This window comes from Canis lupus, chromosome 14, assembly GCF_048164855.1.
Source record: "Canis lupus baileyi chromosome 14, mCanLup2.hap1, whole genome shotgun sequence".
Classification (NCBI taxonomy): Eukaryota; Metazoa; Chordata; class Mammalia; order Carnivora; family Canidae; genus Canis; species Canis lupus.
The window spans coordinates 12,440,821-12,467,741 of NC_132851.1; the positions used below are offsets into that span (position 1 = coordinate 12,440,821).

Sequence of the window (26,921 nt, forward strand, 5' to 3'; positions counted from 1 at the left end):
TGATAAATTCCTCAAGATTCATGATTTTCAAACCTGCATTGATTGAAATAATGCTGGTCTGATGATAATTTTATACCACTAAGTTTTGAGAGTATTCTGCAATTCCTTAAAACTCTTCTTTCATGATTCCCTCAAAATTCAGTTTCTTTAAAATATTCATTTAAATAAATAAGTAAATTTCTGTATTCTTGCAATGGATACTACCATTTCTGGTTTTCTTTCATCCTGCATAAATAGTTTCATATTAAAAATATCACAGACATATGAACACTCATTTTAATGGGAAAATCTGGGGTTGGGAACATTACCATTTTTTTACATAAATCTTAAATTAAAAAATAGTGCTAGGCAAATAATTATTAATAATAATGGGAAAGAAGTAAATGTTTTATTTGGTGCCTCTTTCTTTTGGGTCACCATTGTGTTGAATATCAAAGCACACTTACCTGTATTTGGGAGTTAACAATCAAATGCAATGATTAGGCAAATTCAAAAGTTAGTATTTATTTCATTCTTCCTTTGGTTTCTTCCTTACTTCTTGCTGCTTTCCTTCCCTCCTTTTCTTCCTTCCATTTTTCTGGATTTTTCTTTAATAGCAAACATTATTTTATTTATTCATATTCTTGCATGAGTGAGAGTTGGGAAATGGTCTCAAAGGCACATTTTATTCTGCAAGGTTAATGGAAGAAGGAAAGGGTCAGGACACTTTATTCTTCCCATGAATCAGAGATGAAATATTTGTTGGAAACTCTAAACTTGTCACCACTTTGCAATAGTTAAATCAAATCTCATACAATTCTTAACCTATATTCTTTCACTTACAAGGAAATAAAGGATAAGCTTTACTATTATTTATTCTCGCATAATTGAAACTTTATATCCATTGAATAGCTTCCCATTTCCTAGGCCCTGGCAGCACTATTGTATTCTTTCTATGAGTTTGGAATCATGCATTATTTGTCTTGTGATTGGCTTATTTTACTTAGCATAATGTCCTCCATGTTCATCGATATTGTCACAAATGGAAGGATTTCTTTTTCTTGTTCCTGAATAATATTCCATTGTATGTATATACCACATTTCCTTTATCCATTCATCTGTCAGTAAATACTTGAGTTTGTTTCCATATTTTGGCTATTGTGAATAATGCTACAATGAACATGTGAGTACAGATATTTCTTCAAAATTCTGATTTCAATTTTTTTGGATATATATTCAGAAGTAGGATTGCTGAATTATACAGTAGTTTTATTTTTTATTTTTTGAGGAAACTGTATGCTTTTTTTCAATAATAGTTGTACCATTTTATATTATATTCCTACCCATGGTATAGAGTTTCCAATTTCTCCATATTCTTACCAACACATTTTTTTTCTGGTAATACCTACCCTAACTAGTGTGAGGTAGTATCTCATTGTGGTTATTTGCATTTCCCTGATAATTAGTGATTTTGAGCATCTTTTTAAAATCGATTAGCCTTGAGCATGTAATCTTTGGAGAAATGTCTGTTCAGTTATTTGCCCATTTTTAGTCACTTGTTAAGTTGCTATTAAGTTGCAGGAGTTAGGTAACAGTTATTTGCCCATTTTTAGTCACTTGTTTAGTTGCTATTAAGTTGTGGGAGTTAGGTAACAATATGGTATTGTGCACTTCAAAATTTATTAAGAGAGTAGATCTCTTGTAAAATGTTCTTACCACAAAAGAGCCCAAAACAATAAAGGGACAGAAAACATTGGAAAGTGTTGGAAATATATATATTATATATATATATATTATTTCCTTGTTTGTGGTGATAGTATAATGGGTGTTTGCATATATCTAACCTTATCAAATTGTACACATTAAATGTGTGATTATTTGTATATCAGTATAACTCGGTAGAGTTGTTAAAAATGAATAAGGTTAATTATTAAAGGGTGTTAAGATGAAATGAACTTTGAAAAGAAATTCAGTTAAGTCTCATTAACTTGGGGCCAATTTGGAATGTTAGATAATTTTGCTAAAGAATGAAATAAGGTTGAAGTGTTCCTTAATTTTTTTGAAGAACAAATGATTGGTTCAGTATGATAACTGCATGAATGTGTTATGTATTCTTCCTTCAAACTGCATTTAAAATGTTCTATTCATTGCTATTTTTTCATTTCTTTATTCATAATAATCTCCAATTAGTAATAACAATGATAGCAAACAAAACTGTATTGGATTGACTAATGTTTTCCCAAAACTTATGTGTTTCCTGAAACCTCAGGATGTGACCATTTTTGGAGATAAGGTCTTTGTATATGTAATTAACAGGAGTTTCAGTTAAGATGAAGTGATATTGGAGAAGTGTGGGCCCTTAATCTATGACTGATGTTTTCATATGAAGGGAAAATGAGATACAGAGACAGACAAGGAGAATATCATATGATGAGGCAGAGATTGAAGTGATGAATCTACAAGCCAAAGAATACCAAGATTACTAGCAACACCAGAAAACAAAAGAAAGGTGTGAAACAGATTCTTCCTTAGAGACTAATAGAGATTGGAATGGTGGATTCAGAGTCTGGCAAAAATGGGGAAATATTGGTCAAAGAGTACAAACTTCAAGTTATATGATTAAGAAAAAGCTTTGAAGACTCTTATGTACACCTTGGTGATTATAATTGACAAGATTGAATTATACAGTTGAAAGTTTCTGAGAATAGATGTTAAATGTTTATCACCACACACACACACACACACACACCACACGGTAACTATGCAGTTGATGGAGGTGTTAAGTAATGCTGTTGTAATCATTTTGCATATCTAAGTGTATCAAAGCAACATGTTGTACACCTTACAGTTACACAGTGCTATATGTCAATTATATCTCAGTAATGCAGAAGTATAAATAAAGAGGGACAAGATGTAATCTTAGACCTTGATTCACTGTTGAATATGGAATTCAACACTTCACTGTTGGATATGGAGGATAGACTTGTAATGAGATAAGGACAGTAGAGTATGGTAAATGCTGGCAAAGAGGTAATCACAGGCTTCAATGGAAGCCCGTAGAAGGAACTTCTTATTCATTCTTGTGTGAGCAAAGGTTTGCTTGAAATGGTAATTAATCTCAAATTAATCTTAAAGAATTATCAGTTGTTAGAAGTAAAAGGTAGACAGGAGAGCACGAAAGTAAATCAAGTAGAGAAAATAACATGTGCAAAGGTCCAGGGTAACAAGGGCTCCTTGTCACAATTGCAGAATGTTTTATTATGACCACAGCCTGCAATAAAAGGAATAGCATGATGAAATAAGGCTAGGGTGGTTATTAAGGTATAGATCAGGGAATCAGGGAAGGCCTTGTGTGACACAGTAAAGAGTTTGAACTTTACCTGGAGAGTATTGGGGAACTGGTTAAGCATTTTAAGCCTGAAACATCCTGCTCAGATTTGTCATTTAGAAGAATCACCCTGGCTACACAATAGATAATAGATTTGAGACAGGCAAGACAGAGGCAGGAAGATTAGTTAAGAGACTGTTATCATAATTGATACTCAAGGAAATTGTAGCCTGAATTGAGATGGCAGCAGCATGGATGCAGAGAAATGGCTATATTCACTTCACACTGAGAAAATAGAATATTTAGAGTTTGCTAATTGATTTGATTTGAAGGATAGAGGTAGGTAAGCAGCCCGGCCTGATTCCCAGGTTTCTGGTTTAGGCATTTAGGATGTCACTAAGTTAGGGAATAAAGGAGAAGAAAGTTGTGAAATAGTTAATTGAGATAAATCTTCTGTAAGAAATATTATACAGTTATTAAAAATCATAGAGTATTTACTAAGACTATGTACTTTTTTTAAAAAAAGATTTTATTTATTTATTCATGAGAGACACAGAGAGACAGAGAGAGAGAGGCAGAGACACAGGCAGAGGAAGAAGCAGACTCCATGTAGGGAGCCTGAGGTGGGACTCAATCCCGAGACTCCAGGATCATGCCCTGGGCTGAAGGCATGCACTAAACTGTTGAACCACCCAGGGATCCCCAAGACTATGTACTAGTAAGAAATTTATGCTACCAACTTAAGAAAAGTAGCATGTAAATTTTTTTTAATAATAAATTTATTTTTTATTGGTGTTCAATTTGCCAACATACAGAATAACACCCAGGATGTAAATTTTTATATGCAACTGTGATTATATCTAAGTATAATATGCAAAGAAAATAATATAGGGAAATAAAAGAACATGCTGAAAACAATTCTGTTAGAGCATTGGAATTTTATTTTCTGTTATCTGTTTTATAATTGTTAAAATGATTATGTTGGTTTTATAATGGACACTATTCTAAGAATAAAACATTTAAAATAATTGATCAATTTAACTGACCAAAATGCTCTCTCTTATGTAGTTATTGTATAAATTTTATTAAATAAAAACTTTTTCAGATCATCTGGGTGGCTTAGTCAGTTAAGCGTCTGACTTGATCTTAGCTCAGGTCTTGATCTCAGGGTTCATAAGTTCAAGTCTATCATTAGGCTCCATGCTGGATGTGGAGCCTACTTAAATTTTTCTTTTTCTTAAGGAAACTAATTCTCTCACAAATGTATATTTTTGTAATTTCAGATTTTAATATATTCCTTTAGAGCAGACTATATGAAAATTTTTTTTATTTTTTTATATGAATATTTTAATACATTCAGAGGATTTATGGATTGGATGTTTTGTAAATGAATTAACAATAGGATTTCTTTAAATGGCCAATTTGAATTTTTTTTTTTTAATTTTTATTTATTTATGGTAGTCACAGAGAGAGAGAGACAGAGGCAGAGACACAGGCAGAGGGAGAAGCAGGCTCCATGCACCGGGAGCCCGACGTGGGATTCGATCCCGGGTCTCCAGGATCGCGCCCTGGGCCAAAGGCAGGCGCCAAACCGCTGCGCCACCCAGGGATCCCTAAATGGCCAATTTGGATCAAGCTTTTATTATATCATTTATTTTACCTTAAATACATGTATTTCTTTGGAACTTTCTTGCAAAAGATCAAATATGAGAAGGATTTTTATTGAAAGTTGGCACATATTTGCCTAATTTTGGATACATTTATGCTCCAGAAGGTTGAGAATTCTGGTTGTAATAGCTAAGATGATAATAATAGATAACACTTAAAGGCACTAAGTGCTTTATTATATTAAAGAATTTTACTTCCACAATAACTCTAAGAATATAATATCCTAGTCTTAAAAATAGAGAAAAAGAAGCCCAGAAAGGTTAAATCAGCCAATAAAAGAGCCAGGATTTGAAGTAGTAAATATGGCTTTAGCATCTTTACTCTCAACCACTGCATGTTGGGCTCTAGTGTCTGTACTCTCAACCACTGCATGTTGGATCTTTTGTAAAAATTATATCTTCCCATGTAGGTTGAGATTGACAAATTTTGCAGACTTATATAGAAATGTGAGATGAATTCAGTTTCTTCATATATGAAACTGTTACGATATTTTCAACATTGACTTTCAAGGCAGAATGGTAAATGGTCAGGACTCACTGTTTAGGTTTATTTTTGGTATTCATCATAAATTTAAGGCCTTAAGACATTATCATATAATTTAGCATAATTTCTAATTTAAAATCCAGATTATTGTTAAACAATTTAGATTTGGTTTGAATTTCAAAGTAATGTTCCACTTCACAGTTTAGAAAATGCATACTCTTTACTGCTTAAATTTATTCAAAGCTCTTAAACATGAAGTGTTACAATGAATAGCATAGTCTTTTTAAGTGTCTTGCTTGATGTCTTAAAATTTATTTTGAAAAATCGAGACCATGTTATTCATCATGTAATCTACAAATAAAGTCTAATGACCCATTTTGTGCATTGCATGATTTATCACTTCCCTTATTTTATTTAGGCAGGGAATGCTATGTGTCTCTATGATGGTATCTGGCTTACTTTTGGAAGATACCAAAATAATGTTCAATTAAAATTCCCAGTAGAGAATTCTTGGTAGAAAAATGTACAGGCTATTCATCATATGATAATCATAGGTCCTAATTTAAGTTTACATTTATTTATTTATTTATTTATTTATTTATTTATTTATTTATTTATAAATATTTTATTTATTTATTCATGAGAGACACAGAGCAAGAGAGGCAGAAACACAGGCAGAGGGAGATGCAGGCTCCATGCAGGGAGTCCGATGTACGACTCAATCCCAGGATCCCAAGGATCACTCCCTGGGCTGAAGGCAGGTGCTCAACTGCTGCTCAACCCCTTAGGACCAGGGGTCCCTAGGTTTACTTTTAAAGTATAGATTCAAAACGTATTTTTACCTAACACAGGATGTGGTGCACTTCTCACATAGAAAACACTAAAAGTCTGTTAACTATTCCTTTTGCTGAACCTTGTTTTTTGTCCCAGTTAGATATTTTCTCAGTAATCTGTAGGATATGGAAGGAAACAAATTGAATTTTCATAGATAAAATAAATAAAAATGATTATTTAAAATCTCATCTACAATATCTATATAGATTCAGCTATAATTTATAAAAATCATTTTACTCTTCCTTGTTAAATATTTGAGAATGAAAGAAATTTGTTAGAAGATTTAAAAATACTTGAAACATTTTACATGTCACATTAGTGTTTAGTAGCAAGCTTATCACCTGTTTTCTTTATGGAATTCTTTTTTTAATTGAAATATAACTGATGTACAATATTAAGTTAGCTTCAGGTACGAACTCTACACATTATGCTATACTCAGTGCAAGTGTAGCTACCATCTGTCACCATGATACTATTATAATACCATTGACTATATATCCTGTGCTATACCTTTCATTACTATGACTTATTGTTTTTATAACTGGGAGCCTGTATCTCACAATCCCCTTCACCCACCTTTCCCATCTCCATTCCCCTCCATACTGGCATCCATCAGTTTGTTTTCTGTATTTATGGGTCTTTTTGTTTGTTTCTCTGTTCATTTGTTTTGTTTTTTCTTAGGTTCCACTAAGAAGTGAAATTACATAATATTTGTCTTTGGCTTATTTCACTTAGCATAATACTCTCTAGGTCCATCCTATTGCTGCAAATAGCAAGATCTCATTCTTTTTAATGGTTTAGTAATAGTCCACTGTGTGTGTGTGTGTATCTGTGTGTGTGTGTGTGTGTGTGTGTGTGTATGAGCATGAGTGTACAATATCTTCTTTATCCATTTATCTACTGATGGACACTTAGGTTGCTTCTGTATCTTGGCTACTGTAGATAATGATGCAATGAGCATATAATGTGACATATATGGGGTTACTCCTGCTATCCATTCTCCTTAGGAAAAGAAACTTCAGTTTTTTACTAGATTCATGGATACTCATAATAAAAATTAAACTTACAAGTGTCTATTGAAACTAAGAATGCTCATGCGATTAAATGCTGTCCAGGAAGATACAAACAGAAGCATACTACTTCTTCTGCTTTCTCCTTTCTTATTGGCCAGAATATTTACATGTAGTTGAGTGATTTCAAATCACAAAAATGAGAACAACGTTCCATAATGGTACAAAGAAATAAAAGATACTGTATTCCTGGCATCATGAAATCATCACTTTAATAATGGAATATTTGTACCCAAAGAGCTAAAATTCTATCTTGTTGAATCAACTGTTATTTTAGGTTTCTACTGGAGTAATCAAAGCCTTAGCCTAATTTATAGCTGTTTAGCTAAGAGACTGTGCTCTTATTAATGAGCTAACTTCTGTATCTCATTTCTCATTTACCAATTATTCCCCCTCTAAAGTGAAATCAGGAATAAATTATATACATATTTATATATAAAATATTTAAATTTCTATATAAATTTTACAAATATTTATATATAAATTATATATATATTTATATAATTTACCATGAAAATGGTTTTCAGTTGTCATTAGTCAGTTGATATGGAAAGTGAAATTTACTTATCTATTACTGTCATTCAAATTAAGTTCCAAATACATAGAAACAGATGGTCTGGATAGTAAAATACAAATTACAAACTTTAAATCCAGATATTTTATGGTCTTAATAAAATGTTAATGTTAATAACATAAATAAGAATATGACATCCTAAATTTTATTGCTACTCAGAAATGTTCTCTCAGATGCTCACATAATGTTTCAACAGAAGAATAGGGAATGCAATAATCAGCACTTCTATTACTAGATTTTAAGTCATATTCTATTAATAGGTAGTTAGAGAATAAAAATAACCAGTGCTCTAGAACTAAGGTCACTTTCTTCTTAATCCAGGATCCTTTCTGATTATACTAAGTATAGGTAGAGTAATTTGCCTTTAAATATATTAAATTTTTTTTCATAAAATGGTTTTATGTATCTTCATTGTAAGATATAATGCTGACACCTGGGCTTAGCAACAGCAGTCCCTTCATTATTTGGTCTCTGCTTACTTGTCCAGTTTTTCTCCTCAGGAATTCTGTTTGATAGTTTCAGAGATATCATATAATTTTTAGCTTTTTAAATTTGAAATGTTCGGTCATGTTTTCATGTATTGCTCTTCATTTGACATAGATTACAGTCTCACTCTCTGTGGACTTCCCTGACTCCTGTAGGAGCCAAAGACAGGCTGCCCCAACATGGACCACCTTGGTAAAAAGATAATTTTTGAGTTAAAAGCAATAAAAACCCAGCAGATCCTGGAAAAGCTCTTTACATCTCCCTCAACTGCCTAAAAAGAATTTAGATAGAGGAAGAAAGGCGCCAGAAAGAGAGCTATTACTGAGAGAACTACATTATTACATGAAGTAGGTATGGTGGACAGGGAGGAATCTAGCAAGGCCTATTTGATCAAAGGCCTCTGTGTCCCATTGCTTCAGGATGGCCCTGAAAATATTTGTTTACTAAATATTAACTCTTTTTCATCTTCCTATGAGTTACATTCCTTCCTTTTGAAGTCCCAGACCCCTCTCCCCTTCTTCCTAGTTCAGGATGACACTTATAACTCATTTTGCCTGTCTTTAGAATTTCATGTCTGTGTGGATCTCACATATGTATGAAATTAAATTCGATTTCTTCTTGCTAATCTGTCTCGTGCCAATTTGATTCTTAGGCTAGAAGGACCTTGGAGTGTAGAGAAAATTCTTCCTCTCAAAACTCCCATAGGAAGACTCAGGGACTCTTTTCTTTGTGTCCATTTTACCTTCTTTCTATCTACATTTTAACTCAGTACTTTGATTTAATTGTCCATTTATACACATATGTCTCTCCAAAATGTTTAAATTGGTTGAGGATAGGAGTCGTACTTTTACATATCTTTTCATTATTTTAATTTATATTATAAAGATTAATTTGTACTAATGTTAGAAAGCTTATCCAACATAGCCATGCATCAAATGATGATCTATGTTTTGCTAATAATGACTAACAGATATTTTATCTTAAGTTTTAATCACAGAGCATAAAGTGAAATGTTTTATGAATATTTAATTAAATGATTTTTTAAAGTTTTAAAATAATTGTTCATTTCATAAAGCATTCATGTTGCTAGCTACCTATCTACAGCTTTATGTTTCCTGGGTCATTGGCTATTTTTCCTTCTATTAATGTTTTAGTTAAGGAATTTTTTTCTGTTATTTGGCATAATTTCATCATGCTGCAATCTTAATGTAGAAATTCTTTCAAATATATCTACCTCTATTTCATCTTCTTTAAGAAAATGAAGGAACTTAAATAGCCAAGACAAGCATGGTGTCATTTGATTTTTGGTAATTTACAGGCTTAATTCTCATTCAGTATAAAACAGTATGTTTATCTCTGCCAGTGTCACATCATGAGAAAAGCATATGATTTTTACACTGTATATTCTTTAAAAGCAGGGCTACTTTAGGAAACAAGTACATGAGTTTTCAAAAGAGGTTCAGCCATTAAAGCCACTTATCTATGGAAATTTCTTTGCATTATCTGCCCCAGAACCCTAACATTTAGTGTTCCTGTGCTGGGATTTTTCTTTTGGATTTACTGTTAGCTCTGAATCCTCTTTTTCTCTCAGTACTGCAATGTCTATGATTCAATGACTATGAAACAGTGATAACGCTCTTAGATTGTTTTCTATGTGGCGGTTTTAAAATTAACACTTTAGTTATGGTAGCTCATTTAATTCCAACAATTATATCAGGTATATGGAATTGTTGTCTTATTTTACAAATGAGAAAACCGAGATGCAGAAAAATTATATATTGTTTATATATTGTTCAGGGTTGTATTGTTAACAAATTTTGGAGTTGAAAGTAGATCACAGAAATCTCTTTGTCACTATCTTTATCATACCCTATCCTGCCTCTCTATGAATGAGTGATACATGTAGGAAAGTGGGTAAATGAAGTGGGTAAATGACAGCCTACTATCAGCTTCATAGTTGAATTCCTGTTAGTTGCACAGAAGGCTTGGGAAAAAGTAAATAATTTATAGTAAGTATATTGGAGTAGCTAATAGAATTGAAGGACTGTTCAAAACAAACACATAAAGTTCTTTTGGGACTATGCTGGTAGGATTCAGGGACCTCTTCTTTCTTGAATGCAAGTGACTCAACTCCACCGACTTCAGATCAAATTGCTTTTTCCATTGAAATTTATATATTTATTTTTATCAGAATTATTTTAAGTTCAAGTTAGTTAGCATATGGTGTAGTATTGATTTCAGGAGTAGGATTTAGTGATTCATCACTTACATATAACATCCAGTGCTCATCCCAACAAGTGCCCTCCTTAATGTCCATCAACCATTTAGCCCATCCCCCAATCCACCTCCCCTCCAGCAGCCCTGAGTTTGTTCTCTATACTTAAGAGTCTCTTATGTTTGCCTTCCTCTCTGTTTTTTTATTATTTATTATTTATGAAAGAGAGAGAATGGGAGGAGGGGCAGAGAAGATCCTAAGCAGGCTCCACAGGGAGCCAGGCAGCCACCTAACTTGGTTTGTATTCTCATAATATATAATGTACCTTTCTGGCTTATGTGGTAATATGTTGGAATATGAACAGAAATAAAATATAGTTAAACCATAGATACATTAAGACAAACTGCTTTTCTATTTACCCACCCCTTCTTAATTTTACCTCTCTTATCTTTGCATCTTACCTAGTCACATATTTAAGATAAATGAGATCTATGTAATATTGTTACTGAAAAACCCAAGTTTGGCTGGTCATCACTCAAAAAACCAATTATTAAGAGACAAGATTTGATTGGAAAGGAATATAAACTTCATTCAGGAGGCCAGCCACCTGGAGAGAAGACAGACTCCTGTCCAAAAACCAACTCCAAGGTTTCTGCTTGTCCCAAAGAGTTTTGAAGCAACTTTAGGGTAGTTAATCAGTAAAAGGGGATCACATTGGCCTGCAACACTTCTTGATTGCATGTAAACTCAGAGGTGCCAGCTACAGATTATGGTGGTGATTAGAGGGTGTATATTGGTGCCCTGGGGTGTGGGGCGGTAATACAAGAGGATTTGGTTCTGAGTTTTTCTATAAAACAGTGAATGATCTACAGATATAGAAAGAATGTTTTAATTAGTCAATCATGTGGGCTAGAGGTGCTTGCTACAACTTTTTTTTTTTTTTTTTTGCTTGCTACAACTTAAAGACTACTAAGTCAGCTGGAGGAGCCGAGGCAGCAGCTTCAATATTGACCAAAATAATTTATTTTTATTTATTTATATATTTTTTATAAATTTATTTTTTATTGGTGTTCAATTTGCCAACGTATAGAATAACACCCAGTGCTCATCATGTCAAATGCCCACCTCAGTGTCCGTCACCAGTCACCCCCACCCCCGCCCACCTCCCCTTCCACCACCCCTAGTTCATTTCCCAGAGTTATATAGTTAACTATTCGATTAACTGAATTTCCAAGTTCCATATAGGATATACGCAGTGTAACTTTTATTTAAAATTAAAATAGGAAAATAGGAAAACAAATGGATTCCTTTGCTTGTAATTTCCACAAAGATGTTGTTTGTCCTCAAGGCTGAAAATGCCCTAACATATTAAGGAAGAGAAGTACTCCCTTTTACAAAAGCAAGTTTAAAGGTAAGTACATGCTACTATAAAGCACTCAGAAATTTTATGCATTTGCTAATAATTGTAAAGAGATGTACAATAGATCATTTCCAGGGTTGAAGGTTTGCCCTCTTACATTGATGAAAAGTTATAGAGGCATCATACTAATGTCACAAGTAATGGAAATCATTTCTAAACTTGGGGAGGTCAAATGTGGTTTGTAGTAAGTAAACTGCATTTGCTGAATCAAGCTTTTCAATCTAATTAGTTTAAAGGCTCTGTGTATACCTTATGACCTTTGGAACAGTTATCCATTTGAAAAGATTTTTGCCCCTTAGACCTCTGTGAACTCTTTTCAGTATATGACAAATTTAATACATAAAATCTTTCCAGACTCACTATTTTTTTTATTAAAGTTTTGGTCAAAAGATAGAAGATAGTACTTAGATTGGGAAGACTACAGATAACCTGAGAAAGCAGCCTGAGTTTTGAAGATATCAGTACATTTTTAAATTTATTATCTAATAAGCAAAATAAAGATAAGATCATGGATCAGGCAACATCAAATAGGCTCAAATATCTGTGTTCCCAGGCTCTATGAGCTTTGGGATTTCTGTTCTGCCATATCAATTTGACCAAACTTAAACTACCAAGAACAAATAACATAGATAAGCCATCAGAGATGTCATTTACGTTTTTTCTCTTAGAATATAAACCTATTTCAGTACCTTGAACCAAAGCACATAAAGAGTTGCCCTAGAAGGACTGTGAAATTACAATTTTAGACTAGGTATAATTTTACAAAAATGCTTGAGTTTGCAAGTTTGATTGAGTAGAGTATTTCAGGATAACTGCCCAGAAATCTTGACAATTTTCAAGATACAGAGATTCGTGGTGGCAAATCCTAGTATTTGCAATTATGTCATCAGGTGTCCACATAAAGAAAGTATATTGTTATGTTTCCTTGAAGGTGTGTGTACGTGATCCACATGTATGACTTAGCTTTCTACCAAAGAAAGGAACCAAAATACCAGTTCTTGTTATTAGTTAACATTCCCTACATGCCTTCTTCTATACCTTTTCTTCTTTCTATATCTGCTATCTTGGTGGATGATTCTATCATCCATAATGTAACCCAATTCAAAAGTCTGAATTATTTCCTTTTTCTCAAAGACAACTAAATAAAACTCAGCAACTGGAAGGTCTTCACCTTTTGGCTATAATGGGGCAACTTCTTAAGACTAATCCTCTTGGAAACAATATTTTTGAAATCTGGACAAAATATAAAATCAACTGATGAAAGCATCAGAGGACAACCAAGGCAGATAAACAAAGGAGCTAAGATTCCTGAATCAGAGATAGAACTTTGAAGTGAGGCTTATATTTGCCTCCATTTTGCTCCTGAGACATTTGCCTATTTTTGCTATAGACAAAATAAGCTAAAAGTCATAAATTCTGAAACTTGCCACAGTTTAACTGTACAAAGCAGCCAGGGTTCAAAATGTCAGTAACCCAGAGAGAGCAAGAGAGAGAAGTTGAAGAATAGTAAACCTGGCACTTCGCTCACAATTTTTCTTTAAGGCCAACTTCTTAGTACTCATGCATGGACAAGACGCCAGTGGCAAGCAGAAAATAGTTGCTGAAGAACTAAGGAATTAAGCAGAGATTTCAGTGGTCATGAGGTGTTGAAGAGACAAAGGCTCCATGTTAACAAAAGAGCAAGCCCTCTAGATTCTCAGTTGAGTTCTCTGAAGACCTCTAGAGACACCTTATGCAGCTGTGGTAAGTCATTGCAACCAAGGAGGGATAGAGTTCCCTGCTTATTAGCCATATGGAGATGTGGTAGTTCCTGTTTATTCTCAAACCAATTATTTCAATTCCCATGAATTCTGCAGACCTCTAAAAACCTTCTAATTCTGTTCTTCATCTTTTTAAAACTCAGCCATAATTTTGTTCTTGCTATTGTTTTGTGGAATCAGAAGAGCTATTGAAAAATTGGATGCTGGGCCAAAGACCCTCAGGCAAATTTGGGTAATTTTTTATTCTTTTCTAACCAAGATGGGGTTACAAGGTGGAAAAATTTCTATTTGCAATTTGGGAGGAGAATCTGTCAACTTTGTTCTCCTTGGTAGAAAAAACAAATACATTTTCCCCTACAACAGAGCATATTTGGAAGGTAAGTCTCTCTGATAACATGTAGCTTCTAAAGATAATATTATGAAGGCTGGGGAGAATTCAGGAACTGCAGCTGGGGTAGTATCATTGATGATTCTGAATGGACTAAAGAAAAACAATGATAAATTCAAATTTCTATTTTTGTGTAGTATACACAGACTGAAAATCGGGTACTTTCACTGATCATGCTTAAGGAGCCTTTGTTATCTTGGAGTCATAGTACTAAGTAAGATACTGGAAAACCAAAGTTAATGTTTGGAGGAAAAGGATGAGCTCATTTTCAGTTTTATAGGGGATAATTTTACTTTGTCTGGTTGGAGCACTTTTGAAAGTATGAGATATAAATGTGAATTCTGGGCAGCAAAGAGGTTACAGTATAATGCATCTTTGTAATTTCTGATTTTTCTGCATTTTTATATACTTTGCAATAGCATCTTAATTTTCTGTTTGGGGATACCTCCCATGCCCTAACAGTGTGTAGTTTTGGTGCAAAGGTACTTTCTGTAAGAAGTATGGGAAGATGAAGGAGACAGATCCTCCCTCTGCTCCCATGGGTAAGACTACATGACCTACATAGTCAGAAAATACTCTGTTCTCAGATGTGAGCCCTGGAGTGAGGGAGTGAGTAAGTGGATGAAGGGCATCATTGGAGGTCATGCACTGTAGCAGTGGTATCCTCAGTAGACCATTTTGCAAATGTCCAGATTCTGTCTTTCTGACTTCTCAATCTCAGGACGTCAGTTTTTCTGTTTCCAATATTTATGATTCTTCAGCTCCAATTAAATCTGAGAAGATCCAAATGTCTTTTATTAAATTTAATTTTACTTAATTAGGCAGAAGTAACTTTTACCCCTTTTACCCAAGAACTCTAATTGATGTCTATATGGTTCATGGGAAATGAAGGAAAACCATGTGAAATAATTCATGTAAAGTCTTCACATAATACCTGAAATATAAAAAGTAATGATTAAATGTGTCATAAATTTTTATAAGCAATAGAATAATGGAAATGACAATTGGTATTTTGTCAAGTATTTTCACATAGTAGAAATTTAAGTCATCATCTTTTACCCCAGTTAGAATTCCAAGGTGTATATACTTAGTTCAAGAAGTCTAATTTGATTGAGCCCCTCAGTGCCTTTTTCATTGTCCAATAAACCCTTTAAAAATTGGCACTGGACCAGAAGGATATAGGCCTAAAAGCTTGTAGAACTGTGAGAGACTACAATCTATCCTTAAGTAACTGGCAGCTGCATGTCTTGATGGAACCATTCTCAGCCACTCTGCTCAGAATAACATTTGTCTCCATCTTTCTAGTCTGAAGCTCAAAGGCAGGTAAGGTAGATTAACTGCTTTGTTGTAAACCACATGAACTCTGAGTTAATTAGAAACCCTTTAAAGATAGTTTGGGTTCCTTTTTGGCTCACGAATGCATTTTCTCTTTAGATATGTCTTCGCAAGCCAGAAACAAGTTTGAGAAGTTCTCACTGATTATTTCCCACTGTCCTTAGAAGAGAGGGACTTTCCAACACAATATCTAGTTTAATATGTTATAGAAAATATTGTGCCCATTTTGATTAAACATAATTTTCTAATTTTAAATAGTATTTCCAATGCATATTGTATTTTCTATGAATGAAATTATAATTTTCTAAAAAGGAAGGGGAGATATTGTTATGTTGTTAGATGAAAACTTGCAAAATTTTTTTCTTTTGAAGAATTTATAGTTTTTCAATTTATTTCTTTTAAGACTTTATTTATTTATCCATGAGAGACACACATAGAGAGAGAGAGGCAGAGACATAGGCAGAGGGAGAAGCAGGTTCCATGCGGGAAGACTGATGTGGGACTCGATCCGGTGACCTCAGGATCACACCCTGAGCCAAAGGCTGACGCTCAACCACTGAGCCATCCAGGTATCCCTAGTTTTCCAATTAAAGCCAAATTCCCAATGTCTTCTGGGTCTAGCCAAGTCTTTTTCTTTCTGTTAAAAGAGAGTAATTACACTACTGCAGAGTGGAATCTAAGTAGAGACAAAAAAATGGGCTTAGCAAATATATCACAGTTTCACAACAGAGCCATTTGGTATAGTAATATGAGACATTGATATAAATCAATCCTTGTAAGTAATAAGCACAAATTATAGTCATGTGCTAAGTGTTACTGAGAACAAAATAATGTAATCAGTTTTTCCGGGGGGGGGGGGGTTTGAAGGAAAAGCCTTTACAGAGAGTGGAAGCCTCAGTTGCACTGTGATAATTAGTAAGTGATTACTTAGACAAGAGCATTTCCAATCTTTAAAAATGGCATATTAAATGGCATAAGGTCATAAAAGTGAATAGATTGCTCAGAACTTGAAGTAGCCAAGTGTGGGTAAAATGGTCAGAGTTTGATGTTGGGGCAGGGTATGATGGGGACAAAGATGGTGAAATAAAGGCATGGTAGAGAATTTAAGCTTGTTTTACAGGTGGAGTTGTACACCGGAAGTAGCACCATTCTCATTGTATTCTAGAATTGCATAATGAGGCAGCCCTGCCTCAGAGATACTGAAAACCTACCCAAGAGGATTATAATAGGAATGACACAATCCATTTTGTATCTTAGAAAGATGACTCTGGCAAGAAAATGGATAAGTGGTAGACAGTGCTGTCTAATATAAATAGAATATATGGGCATCTGGATGGCTCAGAGGTTGAACATCTGCCTTTGGCTCAGGTTGTGATCCTGGGGTCCTGGGATTGAGTCCTACATTGGGCTTCCTATGAGGAGCCTGCTTCTCCCTCTGCCTATGTCTCTACCTCTCTTTGTATCTCATGAATAAATCTTTAAAAAAAAAAAAAAAAGAATGTAATCCAGGGACGCCTAGGTGGCTCAGTGGTATGATCCCAGGTTTCCAGGGATGAGTCTGTATTGGGCTCCTGCAAGGAGCCTGTTTCTCCCTCTGCTTATGTCTCTGTCTCTCTCTCTTTGCCTCTCATGAATAAATAAGTAAGATCTTTAAAAAAATTGGATGTAATCCACATACGTACTTAATTTTTTTTCTAGTAGAAATAAAAATAAGTTTAATTTTAAGGTTCTATTTAATCCAATTTACCCCAAATATTATGATTTTAATGTATAATCAATAAAAACCTTATTAATGTGATATTTTATACTTTCTTTTCCATATTATGTCATCAAGATCTAGTGTGTGTATTTTAATGTATAGCATATTTGAATATGGACTAGTCATGAAATTTTAAGTGCTCAAGAACCACATGTGTTTAGCGGCTTCCATACTGGATAATGAACGAAAAAGAATTAAAGATGTGGAGATGAATGGATACAATTTTTTTAATAGAAGAGATGGCTGTTGAGGATTAAAGCTAGAGTAATAGCAATGAAAATAGTGAGAAAGAAAACCAAAATGGAATCAACAGAACATGGTAATGGATTGAGTATTGTAGGTGAAGGAGTAGAAAAAAATAAAACAGCTGGGGTTTTACTTTGGTTGACTGCTACGGAGGATTAAGTTTGGCATAAAAGATGATGAGTTTGGATTTATATATTAACTTGGAGACAATTTAGATATTTTCAAATAATATATGAATCACAGGAGCTAAGGTTTTGGAGCTATTGATGTAAATTTTGAAGTTAATCCATATGAACAAATGAAGTCGTTCAGTAAAATAGAGAAGGAGAACTGGGATGGAACCCTCAGGAATACCAACATATCTAATATTTAATGATATTCCATAAGGAAAAGAGCAAAAAAAAATAGGGAGAGAGAAATAATTATATGAGATGTAGGATAAGAGACTGAAGGGAAAGTACCTAAAGGAAGAAATTTTATGTAAGGAAGTGGAGGATCAACAAGCATGAGACCTAAAAAGGGAGATTAAAAGTTGGTAATTAGATCACTTGTTTTATTTTAAAAAATCAGTTGCATACTTGTGATTTCTACATTTGTATTTCCATAGAAAGTGAAAAAACTGATATTACTGACTCTTCCTACAGTGGTAAACTAAGACCAAATATCTTAACACATTTAACCATCTCTACAAATTCAGAGAGGGCATTGTCAGCCACTTTAATGATGATGCTTATCACTAAGTCAAGTTACCTGGGAAGGTCACCCTTCGAATAAATGGCAGAGTTGGGATGGAACCCAGTTCTGTTCTCAAAATCTTGTGTTTTTGCTCCTACATCATGCTGCATTCCCCAAATTCCTGCCAGGTCTTAGCCTCATAGTTGCCCTTCTTTGCTATTAAAATCTTTTATATCTTGTTATCTGAAGAAATTCTGAGCAAGAGAAGCTAGGGGAAATAAGATTGCTAGAGAATGAAACCCTTAATATTGAGCAGAGTGCCAAAGGTTAAGGAAAATACATCTCTCTAGAATCAAACATCAGGGTTACTTTTTCTCTGCTCCTGCATTTGGAATGCAGTATGCAAGGCTGCACTTTCTAGCTTTCTTGAGGTCACCATGGTCTGCTAGTGCTATCCTTTTGAATAATGTATGTTTGGCCCAGAAAATGACCTTATCTGCTGGTTAGCATCTTTTATATTGAAAAGTTTATAGCATTCAAGTCACTGAAGAGTTTTTTGGTAAACATTTGCTTTTCATTTTTATTTACAAATGACATTTTAAATTCATGCATCATAATATGCAATTTTAATAGGAATTGTGGAAATACCATCAACACAAATTTATGTATCTTATGTATCCTTTAAATTTTTTAATTGCATCAAGTAATTTAGTCTTAAATTTTTCAAAATGTGTGGGTAAATATTTAATGTGATGTTAGACTTTGTTGTCTCTGCCCAAGAAAGATCAGGGATCCCTGCCAGCTAAGGCCACATTTGGTGTAGGCTTCTGATATCAGGAAGTTAGAAGATATTTCAATCATATTATTAATTTAATTTAAAGGTAGCTCTTAAAGAGGATTTTGAGAAAAGCAACTTGAACTGTGTTAACAATCCTAACCAAACCTCTGGTGGAAATTGCATAACTGCAGATTTATGGCTTTATGTTGCTGAAGAGGGAGATATAGTGATATTCCACTTAAAACATGGAAGGATGCTGTACATTCCATTTCCAGACACTAAAGTCCAACCCCTCTTTTGTGCACATCCTTGAATACCTCGACTTCCTACAACTGCTCCTTTTCTCTCCCATTTTCCTATTCTTCTGAAGAGTAAATATTGAGAATATTTTGTAATTATGTTATGACATTATTCATATTCAACCTTTTATTGGAGGGACTGGTGTTCTTTTTATTTCATGCACTCTAATAGATTAAAGATTTTGAAACTATAACCATTTTCTTTTATGGTTTTATTATGGGATGTGCTGTGGCACCTACCTTCTAACTCACATACTTAGTTGTTGCTTGATAAATACTTATGTTTATTTTTGAAATAAAGGTGTAAATTAGTGTTGTCTTTTGGGGGAAGTGAAGTAAGATCAATAATTACTGAGAATGATAGCTCTTCTTACATATGTTACCTGTATCTCAGTTTCTTGTTTGGTCACAGTTCCTATCATTTTCCCTATTATGCTTGATTCTCATAGAATCAAACTACATTGTGTCTGAAAATGCCTTGTATCTTTATCTTTGTTTGTATTGTTTCTGCTTTCTTGATGTGTATGTTTGTGTGTGTGTGTATACATACCTGGGTACAAAGGTGGGGGCAAAACAGTTATTTTTTATAAATAATAATAGCTAATAGTTATATAGTGCTGACTCCATTCTTGAAGCTTTTCTAAGTGCTTTAAAATATGAACTTATTTGATTTTCATAACAACCCTATGGCTTAGCTACTATTTTTATTTCCATTTTTCTTTTGATAAAAAACGATGAGAGCAGAGAGGTCAATTAATTTGCCCAAATCATGCAACCTGAAGTGACAGTACGCAAGGTAGCATCTGCAATAGAGTCAGACCCTAGCAGAAGGCTTGTGCCCACTTAAACTATGCCACCTGCCATGATACTGAGATGTTGTGGCTAGGATGAACCCTCCTGGTCCCATACAGACAAACCAGCTTTTTATCTATACTCGCTTTTTTTTTTATAGAATTAATCACTTTCAAAAACAAATTTTATTATTTTTTATGAGAACTGACAAAATGTCTTGACTTTCATTTCTGATAGAATAGAATAAACAAATATGGCATTTATATACAAATGAAAACTGATAAATGAGCCTGCCATCTGTATTTTCAAGTAATTTGTTATTGATGTATTACTTTTTAGAAAATTCTTCCTAAAATGACCAGGGAAGTAATTTTACCATTCTAGTCTTAATATTTATTGGTATTTTTGATATTTCAAAATAATTGATCTGCTTTTTAAAAAGTGGTTTACAATAATGCACATGGGAGTTTTTGTATATGTGGATTAAGAGCTAAACTATTTGGTTAATATTTCTATAAAGGAGTTCCTTAAAACATTGGAAAATTCTTATAAGAACCAGTCATTGGAAAAAAAAAAAGAATCAGTCATTGAATAGCCAATAGAATATCAGAAATGTATATCTAGTTTAATATATCTTATAAGAAGCTAAGCTGTTTTAGTAGAATAATAAATTTTATTTAGCCAGTAAATAGAATTAGATAAAATACTTTGAAAATTTTATTGTATCCATGAAAACCAATTTTGTCATTCTAAAGATGTCAGTGGTAGCACTTCTATTATCCTTTCAGCAACCTTTTGAATGTTTTTCACTTAGAACTAATTTCTATTGAAACTTCACATTTTTATTTTCTCTTAGAATTCTCAAAAATATCTCAGTCAAATGCAGTCTATATTTCTCTTTGCAACTTTCTAGGATACTTAAATACATATTTTTTTAATCTGTAAAATGCACACTTAACATCCTGTCCTTTTTTTTCTGTTTAATAACGATAATGACACATATAAATAGATTAATTTGTGTTTGGTGGTTGAAAGATGCCTAAATCACTCCTCCACACCACCTGGTTTGCTAATTCAGTGTGTTCATTATATTTAGATTTTGTTTTAATAACTTTCCTAGAAGCTACAATCTGTAGATAAGTTTTTTTTCAATGAGAATAAAATGGGGATATAAAACTTCAGAAACATTAGTTCTACCTCAATTATTGTGATTATTTTCATGAGATTAGTTTCCCTTAATTCTCTTGTTAAGCCTTCCTGTAATTAATTCTTTCACTGACCCTCAAGGGATATGTCTCTTTCTTACTAAAAACCTTTTAAATACCAATTTCCTCCAATTTTCTAATCAAAATGTTTATACCCCTTAATACAGAATGCATTACCAGGATCCCAAGTCTCTCTAGCCCCAGCTCCCATCAATTTCCTCTGATACTTGATTGCTGAGCAGAACTGCACCACATTTTCTCTGACAATTACTTGTTTCTTTGACTTTGTGGGTGGTGTTCCTACCTGCCAGGATACCTGACTCATCTCCTTTCTTGTTAATCTCCTGTTTATTCTTTAAAGTTCAGATCAAATGACACCTCTTCGAGAAATCCATGGCTAATTTCCTTGGATATAGTTGGCTATTCTGCTCTGTTAACAGCTATATCTTGTGTAAACTTCTGTTTTAGAAATTGACACCTACTAAACAGTGAGCTTATTGCAGTCAGGATCATATTTTATTCATGTTAAGTCTTTGAGAATTAATAGAATGTCTGGTATACTTTCACTATTGTAATAGTAATATTTCCATTTTAATAGTGCTTACTATGGACCAGGAAAGACACTGTACCCTTTAGGTGATTGATTTTGTTTAATATAGGATCCCTGAGAAATGGGCATTACTCACCCGCACTTCAGTGATTGGAAAAAAAGAGTCAGAAAGGTGGACTGACTTGTCCAGAGTCATATGACAGTGAATACTGGACCCATGATTTAAACTCAGATCATCTGGATCTAGAAAAAGTCTCTCTCTTTATCCACCATGTAATAAGACATACCAAGAGACTTTTGGGATATTGACTTGCTAGAAACAAACCTAAAATCTTGCATATAAAAATTTTTTTGAACTTATTGATAGGTATCAAGACTATGAGATTAAGTTAGTGAAAAAAAACAATTTTTTATTGTTGACATGTAAATCTCTTACATGGATAATTACTTGGTATTCTGAGAAATGCTTTGAATTTCCTATGTTATGATAGGAAGTGAATACTACTGAGCATGGTTCTCAAGCCAAGTGAAAGGCTTTCAAAGTTTGACAGAATTGATATGCACTTAACTCAGCAACTGACTGTTGCTTGATCTTGAATGCAATTTAGTGGCAAAGCCTGTTTCAAATGCTCACATACACACTCTCCACCAAGCATCCAGAAGCCCATCACCTACCATAATAGATTTACAGATAGACACTTTGACACTTTCACCCTGACTTTGTACTTAGACAAATTTTTCTGTCCAAGGAAATTTTGAACATCAGAGATACATCCTTTCTCTAAAAATTCTTTATTGTTGTATCAGTCTTAAAGTTTTGCCATTCTTACCTTCTTGTAGTACTTATGGGAGTTGCAAATGATGGTAATCTATGCTCACCATTTCTTACAGCCTAAAATGCAGTTTATACTACTACCTTTTGGGATCCCTGGGTGGCGCAGCGGTTTAGCGCCTGCGTTTGGCCCAGGGTGCGATCCTGGAGACCCGGGATCGAATCCCATATCAGGCTCCTGGTGCGTGGAGCCTGCTTCTCCCTCTGCCTGTGTCTCTGCGCCTCTCTCTCTCTCTCTCTCTGTGTGTGACTATCATAAATAAATAAAAAAAAATTATACTACTACCTTTTTTACTGATAGCAATAATAGGGGCAATATTTGTACTGACTAATGAATAAGTGGGCAGATGTCAGTGTAACAGCCATAGGATTCTGCAGATACTATAAATTTGTCAAACTAAGAAACTGTAGGAGCTGTCAAAGTGTGGAATTATTGATCTCTATATGTCCTCATAACCTTATCCATCAAATGACTGAAATCTGTGGCAGGAGGTAAGAGACTGATAAACTAGATAATCAGAAACTGAGACTCATATAGTATTCCTGCTCTAATGAGCAACTACTTTATTAAACACAATAAACATGTTTTTGTTTAAGTAATCATTGGTTGAGAATTTTATAGGTAAAACTAATAGAAATATAAAGATTTTATTGCCTGTAGAGGACATAATGTATAAATATTAAGATGAATATTAATGTGATAACCAAGACATCAAAAAAATAATATGAATATTTAATTTCCTGGAGACTTAGATTCTTGAGCTTTAAAATGAGGATGATAATGATTCCCTTTTAGAAGTATTACAAAGACTAAAGCAAAAGTATGCATACAGTGCTCCCTAGCACAGTACTTAGTACACTTTTGGAACTTAGTAGCATGTTAGTCTTCTTTCCTCAGTATAAACAATCAATATTGAAATGAAAGATGTTAACACAGACTTTTCTTTTTTCTTTAGTTGTGGAAATTAGCTAAGAGCTTTAGCTAATTTTTTGTAAGCCTTGGACTCTAAAATCCTAGACTAAGCATAAGACCTTCAAAATAATAGGAACTAAAAATAAAAGCTTGAAATAAGTGGTATCCTAATGCATGCACTATTTCTTCATTTATATTTTTGTGTTTGATAGTTATGGAAAAGAGCTCTTCAAGAAATGACCAGGAGTATGAAGAACAAAGTGTAAACATTTCAGCTATATTACAACATGAGGATCTTCTATCATATTTTAGGAAACACAACTGTTGGTTAAAGAAACAATTGGCATGTAGCTCTTCTTATTCTATTATTCACATGACATTAAAACATGAAACAAAAATTTAAAGATAGAGAATAGATCATTGCTTGCCAGAAGTTAGGGGTGGGAAGCCTGATGGGGTGTGGGTATGGCTACAAAGGAGTAACATGAAGGACTCTTGTGGTGATAGCACAGCTCAATATCTTGATTTTGGTGATGTGAGGAAGCTGTGCATGTGATTAAAATTGCATAGAGCTACATGTATACAAATTATAAACACATACACACATATACACACATACCACACAAATAATTGCATGTTTAACTGGAAGAACCTGGGTAGGCTCTGTGGAATCTACCAATGTCAATTTTCTGGTATTAGTACTGTAATTACAACATTACATGCAACATGTAAACATAGAAGGGTGCTGGGTAAAGGATACATGGCATTTACCTGTACATGTCTTTGTAACTGCACATAGATCTATAATTATTTTAAAATAAAAAGTTAAAAAGTATGATATTAGGTGGAATGTGCAGGGACTTACTGTTTTCCAGCATCCAATGAGCACCACATATGCATTATAATTTTTAATCTTTACATCTGTTTGAGTTAAACTATTCCCATTTTTCTTTTACAAGTAAGGAAAATTGTAAGTTGAGTAGTTAAATAACTTACTGAGAAGGAGATAGTCAAGTAGAAGAGTCTTCTCAGTGACTAATTTGATATCCATTATATAGACCACTATATAATGCTAAATCACCACCAGTATTATTTACTGAAGTTGATTCTTCAAAGTTTATGTGCTGAAGTTTGTGGTGAGATATAGCTCTTTCCATAAAGTCATTAAATGATATTTACTATCAGAAAACATCTGTGAAGCTTTCTCTCAAAATAATTCTTGTCTGATCTGTTTTTATTTTGTATTAATGAAATGTTCTGTTAAAATATATAATGGCTACTAAAGCATGTTTGAATTAGTTGATATAAAGCTTTGAAAATACATGCTGAATGTGGGAAGAAGGGAAATAGTTCCCCGTCTGGAGATATGGTGATCTATTTAAATGCAAATTTTGATATTTGAAAAAAAAAGGCCAGCTAATATGACAACTTAAGAAAGAATTTATTGTGCTTAAGAACATTTTACATGAGATTTGCCTTCTTAACAGATTTTTAAGTGTACTGTAGCTAGGTTGTGGAAACAACTAAAATGTCCATTGAAAGATAAATTAATAAAAAATGTGGCATGTACATACAGTGGAATATTATTCAGTCTTAAAAGAGAAGGAAATCTTGTAGTATGCAACATGGATGAAATTTGAGGACATTATGCTAAGTGAATAAGCCAGTCACAAAAGGATAAATTCTAGGCAATGTTAAGTGACATGATTACTATTGGTTTATATAGGAAAATAATTTACTCCTAGATATTTACCCAAAACATAGAATGAAGGAGTTTTCAGAAATAAAATTGGCCTACAAAGAAGTAAAAAAAAGTCTTACTTTGTATACAATCTGAATGTGGAGCCAATGGCTAATTTAGCTCTGTGAGATTTTCACTAGTGTGGAGGGATGTGTGTGGAGTAATAACATGATTGATAATTAAGAGTCAATGTAAATTTTTATTCATTTTACCAAAAATCAATGATCTTTTAAAATGTTGAAGAGTAGCTTGGCGAGTGAGAAGAACCAGGTATGAAGGAGGCAGAATGCCACTGTTAATTGTAGTCATTCCTAGAGGCACCTGGGTGGCTCAGTAGCTCAGGGCGTGATCCTGGAGTCCTGGGGTTGAGTCCCACATCAGGCTCCCCACAAGGAGCCTGCTTCTTCCTCTGCCTATGCCTCTGCCTCTCTCTGTGTCTCTCCTGAATAAATAAATAAAATATTTTTTAAAAATTGTAGTCATTCCTGTATTCCAAAGAGTTTGAATTAAAGTAGAACCAGGTTTGTTATGCTAGCTATCATTTTTTGAAGCCTTACCTTGTGCCAGAGACCATACCGTTTTCACCGAATTATCTTGTTTATTCCTCTCAACAACCTTGAGAAGCAGCTGCATTATTATCTCCATTTCAGTTATGAAGAAACTTAAGGTTGGGAAAATTATGTAAATTGCTCATTGTTACTTAATAATTGAAATGCTGGTTGAACTTCTACAAGAACCAGAAAACAGAAGTTCAGGTCTGATGATATGGTAACCCCCACCATACCTGAAACTGCTTCTTCTCTCTTTTTTCTCTACACATCTGTCCTGTAGCATAATGTGGCAGCTGTAGCACTTGCCATTGTATCTGAGTTCCACCAGTGGGATGAATGGAAGAAGAAATGCAGAACGTCCTCCTTTTAAGAACATGATCAATCACTTGCTTACTTTAGATCCGCTTACACTCCACTGCTCAGCCTATAGAAACATGTCCATACCAAGAAGCAAGGGAGGCTGGAAACATAGCCTTTAGCTGGATGGCTATGTTCTTAGCAAAAACTATGAGTGAAGAACTGGAGAACCGATACTGTTGAGTACTCAGTCATCTCTTCTAAAAAAAATTACTGTGATGGGTCAAATGTCTATGTACCTTTCTTCCCACACACAGAATTTATTCATCTCTTACCAAGTAACAATCAGAGTGTATCTAGTTCAAAGTCCAGAAATAAGTTGTCATTCTTTCCATTATGTCTCAATATTGATCATCATGGTCTCACCCACTATAAGATAAAACATAAATTTTCTGTGGATCCCCACCCATAGCTAGCTAGCATACCCTTACTATGGGATGACAGATTAAGAACAGGACAGTTGCCATAAAACTGCTACTGATAAGTGGAAAGAATGAAGACAGACATTAGTCACTAGTTCATGGAAATTTACAAATCCCATTGAGCAGAAATTGCAAAAATCATCTTCTCTGCCTACTCCAGAAATGGAATAACAGCCTCAGTTGTCAGATCTGATGCTCTCTGGGTCTGAGTTCCAGGTAAAAATGGTACCTTTTATATATTGTCTGCCTTCTTTCCTGGCC

At 33.9% G+C, this 26,921-nt stretch overlaps 1 long non-coding RNA gene across 8 annotated transcripts in view; it reads left to right on the forward strand.

Moving 5' to 3' along the window:
• The window catches only part of LOC140603727 (uncharacterized), a 130,056-nt gene that overhangs the window by 27,030 nt on the left and 76,105 nt on the right, over positions 1-26,921 (forward strand). For 2 of the 8 annotated variants that reach the window (XR_012006695.1, XR_012006696.1), the window contains exon 1: positions 13,382-13,800. The exons of the other annotated variants lie outside the window; for them this stretch is intronic. This is a non-coding gene — a long non-coding RNA (uncharacterized lncRNA). Of the gene's footprint in view, positions 1-13,381; positions 13,801-26,921 lie in introns of those variants that run through there. 8 annotated transcript variants of the gene reach the window in all.